At 42.2% G+C, this 13,289-nt stretch overlaps 1 protein-coding gene across 6 annotated transcripts in view; it reads left to right on the plus strand.

Moving 5' to 3' along the window:
* PCGF5 (polycomb group ring finger 5) overlaps nt 1–13,289 on the plus strand; it is a 123,362-nt gene that overhangs the window by 38,263 nt on the left and 71,810 nt on the right. For 3 of the 6 annotated variants that reach the window (XR_006209337.1, XM_042961016.1, XM_042961018.1), the window contains exon 1: nt 12,809–13,034. The exons of 1 other annotated variant lie outside the window; for it this stretch is intronic. The gene's annotated coding sequence lies outside the window, so the exon portion shown is untranslated. Of the gene's footprint in view, nt 1–12,806; nt 13,035–13,289 lie in introns of those variants that run through there. 2 more of the 6 variants (XM_042961013.1, XM_042961017.1) reach the window with 1 other exon arrangement.

The raw sequence follows: 13,289 nt of genomic DNA on the forward strand, positions 1-13,289 counted from the left end.
GTATTTTAAGTATTAACCTATATCAGATTCCTTTGAACTGATCCAAAAGAATGTCTAGAATTAAGTACAGTATAAATTGGTTTTAAAATAAGCATATTCTAGCTTATATGCTTGGAAAGTACGTTAATAGAAGTGGGTATTCACTGCCCCTCCGTTTCTGTTTAGTCCAGCCAACCCTGTCTGGGTCCCTTCCCTTCCTTGTCTTCTTCAGCCCCCGGTGTGATCATCCTGACCTTTCTCTTAGCTCCTTCCTTCTACCCACTGTGTCCACAATCCTTTACCCTTTGGGCCGGTCCGTTTATCCATTTGTGCTGCTTCTCTACCACCATGGCTGTCTGCAAATCTGTACCGCTAGAAGTGTGTTATCCAATTCAACTGGGTTCTCAGTGCTGCTGGGTTTTGTTTTTTTGTTTGTTTGTTTGTTTGTTTGTTTATTTTGGTTTGGTTTTGGTTTTTTGTGGGAAGCGTTGTTTGTTTGTTTGTATTCTTCTTCTATATGTGCCTGGACAAATTCTCTCCCATTTCCCATAGCCGTGATCGTAAACTCGATCAGTGTCCGTAAATTCTATGACCCAGAGGTAGTTGAGCCGCGGTCCCCCCTTCTGGCGGAAACCTCCCTGGAGGAGGCTTCCCCTATGGCGTGTTAGTTGTGGTGCCGCTACCCCAGTCTCTGCCTGTGTCGTCATATGGCCTCCTTCTCTGTGCATCTGTGTCTGCACACGGCGTTCTCCCTGGCTTTCTCCTGCTCTTCCAAGGGCACCAGGCCTATTGGGTTACAGGCCCAACTACTCTGGTATGACCTCCTTGGAACTTCCTTATGCCTTCAAAGACTTTACTTCCTAATAAAGCCACGTACACAGGTACCCCGGTCAGGACTTCAACATGTCTTTTTGAGGCACACAGTTCAACCCATAACAGGCATTTAGAATAAATGTGTGTAATATTTAACATGTATCCTTAACATGTGTGTTAAGGGTTTGTGTTTAATGTGACATATAAAGATCACGAAGTCAGGAAACAAGGTACAGAAGTGTGAAGCATTCACACCGGTGTTGGGTATGGGCATTGTAGTATCATACAACTTTTAACTTTTAAAACTTTTTTTAACTTTTATTTTATTTATTTATTTATTTATTTTTTTAAACGTTTATTTATTTTTGAGACAGAGAAAGACAGAGCATGAACGGGGGAGGGGCAGAGAGAGAGGGAAACACAGAATCGGAAGCAGGCTCCAGGCTCTGAGCCGTCAGCCCAGAGCCCGACGCGGGGCTTGAACTCACGGACCGCGAGATCATGACCTGAGCTGAAGTCGGACGCTTAACCAACTGAGCCACCCAGGCGCCCCAACTTTTTTTAACTTTTAAAACGAATTCTATTTATTCAATTTTATCAATGACTAGTTTCTTGTTGGATACTTCTAACGTGAATTAACTTACATAACGTAAAGTCTTCATGCAAGCATTCATGCCTATGCCTATAAGTTCAGTTTCTAATTACAGAAATTCTTTCCTTTTCTAGCAGAAATGAGTACTCCACTTAAAACTTCAGACTTCACTGGTTAAAAAAAATGATTAAAAAATAAATTGTTCAGGAAATACTGTAAAGGAAATGGTGATCTACTAATTTATAATTATCAAGTTCCAATTAACCTCCTTGTCAGTATTTGTGATAAGCATTATCCTTCCAAAATTTTTAGGAAGTGAAGTACCACTGTAAGTTGTTCAAATCAAGAACAACAATTCTTGACAAAACTTACCTTTGAAAAATGTTAAGTGAACCCAATTTGACAATAAATTATATAAAAAGAGAGAGAGAGAGAGAGAGCGCGCACAAGTCGGGGAGGGGCAGAGAGAGAAGGAGACACAGAGTCCGAAGCAGGCTCCAGGCTCTGAGGTGTCAGCACAGAGCCTGACATGAGGCTTGAACCCACAAACCGTGAGATCATGACTTGAGCCTAGGAGCCCGATCTGATATCTCTGATAAGAGAGTTCTGTGTTCTATATTCATCTGCCTCTTTTCTGTGTGACCACCATTCAGCCTTATTTATGATGTTCTGCTTCTGCACAATCTGCTATTGTAGTGATGAAAAAAGAGGGACAGGTTGCCTTTAATAAAAAGAGTAATTTTCTTATTGGGGAAGAAAAAAAAAGCGTTAAGTGAATACATGTAATTACCTCTCTTCTGATTTTTCTGCAGTTTTCTTAATTTAGTAAATTAAAATGCCAGTATTCAAATGATCCAATAGCAAAGCCTCCTCTTGTAATTCAGCAGTATGGTAGTGAATGGACCTCAGTTGTGATGACTTACGGGAAAAGTACTTTAAACTCTTACCCTTTTTGCAGATTCTTCTTGATTTGCCTGTAACAGTCATCCAAAAAAGCTAGAAGGGGAGAATATCATCTTGACCTATCAATTGCATCATAGGAATAGAAGCATCCCTCCTTCTCCTTAGGCTGTCAGGCCAGATCTAGTTCCCACAGTATCCTCATTTTAAATGTGCCATCTCAGGCTGCCTGGGTGGCTCAGTTGGTTAAGCTACCGACTCTTGATTTTGGTTCAGGTCATGCTGTCATGGTTCATGAGATCGAGCCCTGCCTGGGGCTCTGCACTGACAGCATGGAGCCTGCTTGGATTCTCTCTCTCCCTCTCTCTCTGCCCCTCCCTATGCACATGCACACTTTCTCCCTCTCTCTCAAAATAAATAAACATTTAAAATAATAGTAAATAAATGTGCCCTCTCTCGTTGGAGCTGCTGATCTTCAAAGGAGATGGAATGGTGAACTCTTCCCACCCGGTCCTTCATGGCCTCTTCTCAGACCAGGATCCAGGCTGCCAAAGCTGGCCACAGGGAGTCTGGCGGTGACATACACACACATTGCAGTGTGACTTGCCCAGGTCAGGCTAGCTTGCAGCACTGTCTCTAAGTATGTAAGCAGATAGCTTACCCCTTGAAGCCCTGTGTTTTCTCTTAAATCAGCACTCTAGAATCTCAGGTAAAATGGGAAAATATTTTTTTTTCAATTTTTTTTAACGTTTATTTATTTTTGAGACAGGGACAGAGCATGAACGGGGGAGGGGCAGAGAGAGAGGGAGACACAGGATCAGAAGCAGGCTCCAGGCTCTGAGCTATCAGCCCAGAGCCCGACGCGGGGCTGGAACTCATGGACCGCGAGATCGTGACCTGAGCTGAAGTCGGACGCCCAACCGACTGAGCCACCCAGGCGCCCCTTAAATATTTTTTATTTAAATGCCACTGGGACTATATGGTGTCTTGAAGTCAGAGGTGAGAGACTAAGTCTGCTCTTCAGCAAACAGGACAGGACAGAATGTGTTTATTTAATATTCTTTTTCTCTTTGTTGGTAGGTTTTCTCCACTGTGACATAGGAGAAAGATCAGATTATGATAAACCTTTAAATTAAAAAACATTTTTTTTTTTTGTTTTTTGAGAGAGAGAGTGAGAGAGCACATGCACATGAGCGGGGGAGGCACAGAGAGAGAGAGAGAGAGAGAGAGACAGAGAGAGACAGAGAGACAGAATCTGAAGCAGGCTCCAGGCTCTGAGCTGTCAGCACAGAGCCCGACACGGGCTTGAACCCAGGAGCCATGAGATCATGACCTGAGCCAAAGTCGGATACTTAGCCGACTGAACCACGCAGGTGCCCCATGATTATGGTAAACCTTTACAAAGAATGAAAGATAGTTTCTAACTCTGTAAGCTGTTGATGGTGGTGGTGTTGGTGGTGATGAAGATGATGATACTACCACCATCTTTTGGTAGTTAAGCCACTGCATTCTACTCACTGCCTGGAAAATAGAAATCATAACATTAAAATGTTACACTAAAACAAGAGCTTATTGGAATTGTAAACGTTATCAACCCTGGGACACAGAAGAATTTTAACTGCTATCCTCTATACATATTCACAGATATATGCTCTAGGTCAGGAATTGGCAAACAACAGTCCCAAAGGCCAAATCTGGCTTGCTGCCTGTTTTTTTTTTTTTTTTTTAAGTTTATTTATTTATTTTGAGGGACACAGAGACAGCGTGAATGGGGGAGGGGCAGAGACAGGGAGAGATTGAAAATCCTAAGCAGGCTCCACGCTGTCAGCGCAGAGCCTGATGTGGGGCTCGAACTCACAAACCTCGAGATCGTTACCTGAATCCAAACCAAGAGTCAGTCGCTTAACTGACAGAGCCACCCAGGTGCCCCTGCTGCTTGTTTCTTAAATAAAGTTTTATTAGAACATAGCTGCCGCCATTCATTTGCATATTGTTTTTGGCAGCTTTTACCCTATAGGCAGAGTGGAGTTACAACAGAAACCATGTAGTCCACAAAGCCTAAAATATCTACCGTCTTGTCCATTGCAGATAAAATTTGCCAACCTCTGCTCTAGGTAATGCTTCCAAATTGTACAACCATATAATTGAAGAACTTTAAGGGTCATTAGAGATTATGTAGCCCAAGTCTAGAGCAGTTTTATAGATGGGCAGATCAAGGCTCATGAAGTGATTTGCCAAGGGTCTTAACTATTTGCTGTGATTTACTTTTTCTTTTTAAAAAAACAAAGATTTTTTTCCCCTAACATTTTTTTTATTGTGGCAAAATATACATAACAAATTTTACCATTTTAACCATATTTAAGTGCACAGTTCAGTGGCATTAAATACATTCATATTGTTGTGCGACCATCTCCATCATCCATCTGCAGAACTTTTTCTTTAAAAAATTTTTTTAATGTTTATTTATTTTTGAGACAGAGAGAGACAGAGCATGAACGGGGGAGGGTCAGAGAGAGAGGGAGACACAGAATCCGAAGAAGGCTCCAGGCTCTGAGCTGTCAGCACAGAGCCCGACGCGGGGCTCGAACCCACGGACCGTGAGGTCATGACCTGAGCTGGGGTCGGACGCTTAATCGACTGAGCCACCCAGGCGCCCCTGCAGAACTTTTTCACCATCCTAAACTGCAACTCTGTCCCTATTAACCTAACTCTCCCCTCCCCTTCCCCCTAGTCCCTGGCAACCACGACAGTACTTTCTGTCTCTATGAATTTGACTACTCTCGATACTTCATATGAGTAGAATCATATAATAGTTGTCCATTTGTGACTGGGTCATCTATAACTTTTTTTAATTGAAGGAAATGTGCTTTACAGAAACAAGAAAATTCTATCCTTACCCCTTACTTGACTTGGCCCAGGGTAAGCTGGCCAACCTTACTTCATGTCCCCAACTCTAAAATGGCACCTTTTAGGATCTATCTATGAAGAATTTAATACAATGTCATTCATGGTATTAGTCAGTTACAGTAAAAAAGAAAGATCTTAAACTTTACAGTGCAATAGTCACAAATATTAATTTTACGGTTCAAGTATTTGCTTCCAGAATTTTGGTATAGGAGAACAGAAATGCATACTTAGAAAGTAACTTTGTGGGCATTGGAATCAGCGCCAAAGATGAAGGGTGGTAATTCAGGTCTTAGGAACCACTGCTGGGTAGGATCAGAGCATGCTTCTCTGGTGACTGTTTCAGAGTTTGCCAGATTCAGTGTCTCCCTGTCCTAGACAGAGCTGCCTACACACAGGTCACATCTTGCCCTTTGTTCATCATCCTTTGTCTATTTACATAAAGTTACTCCAGATGAGGTAAACTATAATTGATTTTTAGTTTACTAACTGTCACATTTCAGTTCTGCCTCCCTAAGACTATATGCAGATCACTCAGTTGGAATTTTGAGTGTTCATAACACTCTTCAGACTTCTGTGCACATCCTATTTCTTGATTTCATCTTGAGTAATAGAAGCTGTGAGTTTCATATTTTACTCATTTGCCGCTTAGAGAGTAAGCTTGTTTTAAAATTCTTCCAGGGCAAGGAAGGGCAACTGGCAGGAAAGTTAGGTGACTGAAAAGCAAATAAATTGTACAAGGCATTTGTTCAAAGTATTTGTTTGTCATCAGGCCTTAAATTCTGTCTTCTGTTTTACTGTTGTTTTGTCTAAATAGCAAGGAAGCGTATAGATCTGAAATTCTTAAACTTAAGTCAGCATTCGTTTGCTTACTAAGTGCATTGCTTGAATTGTCTCCTATAATCCCCTTAAAAACTCCTAAAATGTGTGCTTTTATTATATCCATTTAAGTCATGGGAAAGCTGAGACACAGAATAGTTCTTTGCCCTATGACATATAGCCAGGAAGAGACTGTGCCAAAATTTGAACACTGGCACTCTTGAGTGCAAAGTCAGATTTCACTTATTTGCTTGTTCATTTGTCCATTCATTCATTCAACAAATCTTTAAGGAGAGCCTGTTATGTGTTAGACTTGATTCAAGGGCTACAGCAGTCATGATAAAAAGCCTTGCTCTCACGGAGCTTATGCTGTTAACCACTTTGCTGTGAACCATCTTGCATTCTCCTTCATCATCTAGTCTAAGATGCTTAGATGCTGGTGCTTTTTTCAGCTTCTCATCAAGAAGATATCAGGAAGTTTTGGTAACTGGTAGAAGCTTTTCCAGTCATTTCAACAGACAGAAATTAAGAAACCATTGAAGACAAATGTATCATTTCTTTCTTCTTGAACTATCACAAGTTATCATGGCTTCTGAGACTGTTTGTGGGGTTTATCACCCGGAAGGTAAAGAATTAAGAATATCTGTCTTATAGCTAATGTCCCCTTGCTTTAATTTAGGCCAATGTTCTCTTATCTTCCTGCACACCTGAACACAAAGTAATCGGCATCTTAGTCATTAATTCTGAATAGTTGAAGACACTGTGAACATACCAATTTGCCTTTGTTTTCAAGAGTGTTTTTGTTTTTGTTTTTGTTTTTGATCCAAGACAGAATTGTGTGAAGTACAAGAGAGAAGGTTGTTTTTGGCGGTTTGCTTTCCTCCTCTTGCAGTTAGGCTTTCCTTCCTCCTACTGGTTCCTCCACCTCCCAGCCAGCAAAGTGTTACAGTTAATATCCTGCTAAAGTGTTAAGTAATAACTAAAGCCTCCTGTCCTTCCCTGGCCTTTCTCCCTTCCTATGGCCTTTCTCCCTTCTACTAATCCTGGTGAGCTGGGAACCCATAGCTTAAGAGGTGGCTCATAAGAGCCTAACTGTGCCCCCCTCCCCCCGGATATTTTGCATTTTAGTGGAAAACCTTAAATTTCTGCTACCCCTTCATTTGAGGGGAGTGAATAAAGATTTAACACATACCTCTGAGATGTTCGACTATACCAAATTATTAAACATTTGGGGATTTAGTTTTCTTTGTATGTCACTAAATTGCTTAGTGTGAAATATTTAGGGTTTCCCGTCTTGTTTTTAAACATTGGGTGGGAGAAATACTGAGTTCAGAGGAAGGAATACTTTGTGGCCATTGCGTGCCTTACTTTATGCTGTGTCCTAGATCCGTTGCTTTGCCTGAAGTGTCTCATTCATCCTACAAACATTCTTTGGATATATCTCAGCATCAGGACCTCTGCTGGGTGGGACAAGATTACTAGGTACTGTTCAGTGCTGGTGGCCCACAAGATTACCACTTATACCTTTCATGTTTATAGTCCTTTATGGTTTATAATTTAAAAAACATTTCTCACTTACCATCTTATTTAATCTTCTATATGCTCATTATAATAACACAGAAGTATATGAAGAAAATCTTCCCTGTAGATCAGTGATTAAGATGATAATATTAATCTTAGTTTTTATAGGAGGAAAATGAAGCCAAGGGAAGTTAAGTGACTTGCCCTGACTGAAAATCAAGGTCTCTTATTAGGTCTAGTGTCCCTTCCTCCCAACCACAGCTACCTGTAAAATAAGGACTTTTTCAAATCATGTGCCTAGTCTCCTCTGGTATTTGAGTGTTTATATCACTAAATTTTCATATTGCATTTGCCCCATTTGAATTTCATATCTTTTTTTGGTAGGGCTTTTTTTCTAACTTTTCTATAATCGTTCCTAACTTAGAATCATCTACATTCAGATTTGATGGAATATTCTTAGTTTCTGCATGTCAGTCACTTGTCCATTTATAATCCTCAGGGATTTAATCTGACCTCCCAAAATAACAGTTGTGGTTTTGTCATGATGTTTTAAAATATCCATAGCCCTGATGATTGGAGTAAATGCAGCTTTTCCTTATAGTCTGTACCTATTTTAGCTACATCTCTGTTCTTCCAGTATAAATGGAACTTGCTCTAGCCAACTGTTGAAATCGCAGTAAAGAAAATACAGCTAGTTTTTTCTGCCTCTCAAAAGAGGAAAAAAACAAGTTGTGTCGGTCTGTCTCTTTAGCATAGTGTATTTAAGGCACTTTAAAATATTTAGCTAGTTGCACTGTGTTTCACAGACTAATCTTGTCCCTATACCTAATGCTATTTATTTGTACTCACTTTTAGCATACTGACTTAATTTCCCTTTTTTCCCCTGGCTTTCTCATTTATTTTTCATATCCATAGCTTTTGGTATTTTGCCTTGCTGTATTTATTGCTGGTAGAGTCATAAGCATGTAGGACTAGTTTCTTGACCTCCAATAGCAGTGCCTCTTTCAGCTGGAGTTTTTGTCATTTAACACCTTATTAGTAAATTTGGTGTATTGCTCCCTACTTGTTTCTTGTGGATAAGTCTCTGTTGCCTGTTGTGATTCATTTAGTAGTCCTAGATGGCAGGGATTATGCCTAACATATCTTTGGAAAGGTCCCTCCAGGAAGAAACCAGAGAAAGAGTACACAGAATAGGTCTTAAAGTGCCTACAAATATTCAGCTTTCAGTCAGTGTTTATTTGAATGCTTACCATTTGCCATCCATAGTGCTAGTGAAGCACAGTCGAGCAATGGATCCAGAAGGGGGCTCAGCCACGTCAACCAGGTAACCCAAGACAGTGTGCTATGAGACTTGAGAGAATAAGCTGAGTTGTCATGTAGGTACGCGGTGTATGTATATCATGGAAGTTCTTCAGCACCTTCAGGGTGTCTTGGAAAGTGGCCTTTGAGATTTCCCGATAAACCTCAAAGTGGCCTTTGAGATTTCCCGATAAAGGATAAACAAGGGCTGACCAGATTTAGCAAGAGTGGGGAGGGGTGAGGGAACTGGGACAGGATGCTCATTTGAAAGAAAGGAGATCCACCTCTGTAGTTCAAAGGTAAAAATGTTCATTAGGGCTACAGCCTAGACTTCAAGGGAGAGGCTGTAGAAGGAATGGGAATCTGGGATGGGTTTATTAAGTGTTTGGGTGGTTAGCCTAAGAACAGAGTTGTGTTTTTTCTTTGTTTTTTTTAACTGGGGAGCAACACGATCCAATTTGTAGTTAGAGAGTCTTCTGGTTATGCTGTGGAGAAGGGTTTGACAGACGAGAGCCATAGCTTTCTAAGAGTTCGCTGAAGTGATGGAAGGTAGACATGGTAGTAATCTCAACCAGGGTAAGTGGAAGGATTCAAAGGCATTTACTAGAGAGAGTCCTTGACAATTATTGATCATAAGGGAGGGCTGCATTAACAGGAAAAGAGACGTGGTTGAGGGGGATTGGAAGTCCTTCAGTTCTGTTCCCCTCTCATTCCACTGTCACTGATTTTAGGTAATCATAGATTTTGAGCTGTAATATCCATGGTTATAAAATAAATACATTTTATTTTATATGTCCCATTTATTTTATTTTTATTTATTATTTTTATTTATTATTTATTTTATTTTAAATGCCCCAAGGGGACATTCAATTTGAATATTTCCTAAAATCTCTGTAGGAAGACTTTTAGATTACAGAGGATAGTTTTATGTTAGAGATATTCTGTATAAAACGATTAAATAGCATACTTAGGTAGATAAAATAATTTACAATAATGAAAAAGCCATCTTATTTAATATCCCAGGGGAAATGTAAATAAAGTTCTAACCCGATTTTTAAACATTATGCTATTAAACGTCAGATCATTGATAATATATTTATTAGCCAAGGACAGAATGTGAACTTTTCAGTATAGAATTACTTATCCATTACCGGGCCTTGACTGAAATAAAAATCTAGACATAAAATATAAAGTAATGAAAACATTTGTCAGATATACAGGTACCTCCAAATAGTTCCAAGAGTTATCAGGAGCCATCTGTGGTTCCCCGGAAGAGTCTGGATCAATGATGAAATGAAGCAAGTCATTGCTTTGGGATGATGCTTCTTTGATAGGAGATCACCAGTGGCAGTTCCTCCTGCATGCCATATTGGCAGTAATTCCCCTCTCTCCCTTCATCCATTCTTCTCTCCCTTTGTTCCTTATTTTCTTGTAAGCTCATTTGTTTCTTACCAAACCTCCCCTAAAATCCTGGACTTAGGAAATTCCCTTTGAGAGATGTAAATGATATGGAACCGGTACCTTTGTTTAGGTGTTGGCTTTACCAAAAGCAGGTCTGTGATTACGAACTTGCCACTTCCCAGGATCTTGGTTTCTACGTTTGTAAAATGAGAAAGCTGAAGTAGATTAGTGATAAGGGGACTCTCAGCGATGATTCTTTTATCTGCCTTTTCCCCCCCAGTCCTGTATATCCAATTGCTTCCAGGCCTTTGTTTATTTGAGGGTCTCACTGGTACTTGAGATTTGTTATCAGAGCACCTGCTCACATGGAAGCTTCTGTGGTTTGTTCCAACCCCATGTCAGAACCAAAGAACTAAGAGGTAAGTTACTGGCAAGTATTCCCAGGGAAGAAAAGGAAACAGCCACCGAAAGTCCTATGTTTAGATGCTCAGAACCTACACGTAGGTCAGGAAACTTGTCTCTTTGTAACATTCTCTCTTACCATTTCTTTTGATACTAATTTTTTTAACCAGACAAATGTTTGAGGTTTTTTTCTTATTTTTTTCATATGTGCATTTTTTTTTCTTGGACTGGGAAAGGTGGGTGGTTGCTGAAGAAGGGAAAGGGGGCACCACCAAGCATTTTACTACATCGTGTGCTACCTCTGGGTACACAAGGCACAGATTTCCTTACCAAGGTTGTAATTCTTTGTTACCCCCAAGCCCACCATTTGTAGTTCTGATTGTGGCAATGCCACCTCTACATCCGTGTTCAAATACTGCTCTAGCATGTTCATCATCCCTCTTCCATTGCTAATAGAAGCCTTTCTAATATCCATCCTCAAGCTCATTTCCTCAGGGAATGCTGATTAACCCCACTTACTATTGACCACCAGTCACATTTAAGCCCCCCTGGACCTTCAGTAAGTGGTATGTGTGTGTGTGTATGTGTGTATGTGTGTGTGTGTGTGTATACACACACATACATACACACACATATACACATATATGTGTATACACACATATATGTACACATATATGTGTACATATACATATGCATACATATACAAGTGCATATACATATATGTATACATATACATATATGTGTGTGTGTGTATATACATTTTCCATTACATGTTTTACATGCACTTGAAATAGGGCGACTTTTCACATATTCATCTGTTTTGTCTCTGAGATGAAAGATTTGAAAGTAATCCTTCCGCTCTAAAGTCATTTGACCAATGTGCCCATTGTGATTGCTGTGACTTATTGAAGTTGATCCTAGCGTGGAAATTGGCATATATATTTTAGGTTCTTGTAAGGATGATAAAAATGTCATTGAAAGCTGTTTGAGAAAATGTATTGCTCCTGCTGTAATATTAACAGTGGTATTTTTTAAATGTTATGTCCACTCTACATAAGTTTTATGATAAATTGGATATTTTTAAAAGCTGTCTTTGTCTACTTGTTTGGTGTATTCACATTTGAAATAGATCTTTGAACACCTGTATGGTTGCTGGACCGGTGGTTGTTGGGTTTGTTGGCCACTAGAACCATTTCCACAGTCTGTCCCTCTGGTGATAAGGAAGGTTAGTCCTGTCAACAGGAGATCAAACAAATAACTTTGCATTAATCGCCCCTCCCCAACTGTCAGTTCCCTAGCCCCCACTGCTCTCACTTCTGCAGAAGCAAAGATGATGTAATTGCAACACCTTTCCCTCTTATGCACAAATTGAAGCCACCTTTTGCTGATTACCTTTGGGATGTTCGCTTTGACTTTTGTTTTACTGGTGGAGACCACACGGATTTGCCTGCCACCGTAGGATTACTGGGTTGCAGTCTTCTAAGAAGCAAAGAACCAGGTCTAATTTAATGTTTAGCAAACGAGTGGTTGTAGAAGAAATTTGTTAAATTTTTGGAATGCAGTAGAATAGGATTGAATGACTTTAAGGAATCCTTTAATGCATGGTTTTGAATACATTTTTGCAGTAAGTGGTCTCTTGCAGGTCTCAAAGCCACTACGAAGAGAACTGGGGTTTTTGTTTGTTTTGAACCTTGAAAATAGTAACTCTTTACCTTTCTGCTAATACCCCCGCCCCCACCGCGCTCCTTGCTCACTTGTCCACGATCCCCACCCCAGAGTAGTAAGTTCGTTAGTGATTTTTACATAAGGTGTAAATCAAGGAATGTCTTCGTCCCCGCTGCTGCGCAGGTGGGACTGGCTTGGGGAAGACGCAGTTGAGTAGACAGTTTCACAGGGTGACTCATTATCAGCACTGACCGTTGCTTTTAAACGCACCAGGGAAAATGTACCAGACATTGTTATGATGAAAACAACCGGGAGGGGTGGCGAGAAGAAGAACCGAGATGAAATTTGGCCAAGGCTGCGAGTCGCGCTGAAGCCAAGGAGGCCAGGGCGGGCGGCAGGCCGCAGCACCTGCGAGGAGCGCGGGCAGGCGGGCGTGGCCTGCGGGCGTGGCGCCGGGGGCGTGGCCGGGGGCGTGGCCGGCCGGCGGCGCCGGCGGTTGGAAGGGGGTGGAGTTGCCCTTGGAGGCGGCACCGGCTCTGGGCCCCGAGGCCCGCCGCGCCCTATCGGGCCCGAGCCGAGTGGCCCCGCGGAGCCGGCGCGCTCCCGCCTGCAGGGGGAGGGCGGACGGGGCGCGGGGACCGGCCAGGCCGCGGCGGGCGCTGTTTCTCTTTCACTTTCCTTCCCTCTGAGGCCGGCGCGCTGGCGGGCGAGGAGCGGCGGCGGCGGCGGCGGCCGCGGGGTAGGTACCGGGCGGGCTTGAGAGCGGCCGAGGGGCCCCGGCCGCCCCCGCGCTCCCTGCCCAAGTTTGCGCCCGGGGCGGGAGCGGCACCTCCAGGCACCTGCCGCGGCCGGCCTCGCCTGGAGCCGGGAGTCTCTCGCAGCCGGGGTTGGGGTGTCCGGCCAGGGTCTGGGGGCTTCGGGGCCGCGTCCTGGCCTCGGGCGCGGAGAGGGCGGCGAGCTGCCGGCGCTCGGCCCCGGGAGAGGCGGCGCGTCT

Source organism: Panthera tigris, chromosome D2 (assembly GCF_018350195.1).
Source record: "Panthera tigris isolate Pti1 chromosome D2, P.tigris_Pti1_mat1.1, whole genome shotgun sequence".
NCBI lineage: Eukaryota > Metazoa > Chordata > Mammalia > Carnivora > Felidae > Panthera > Panthera tigris.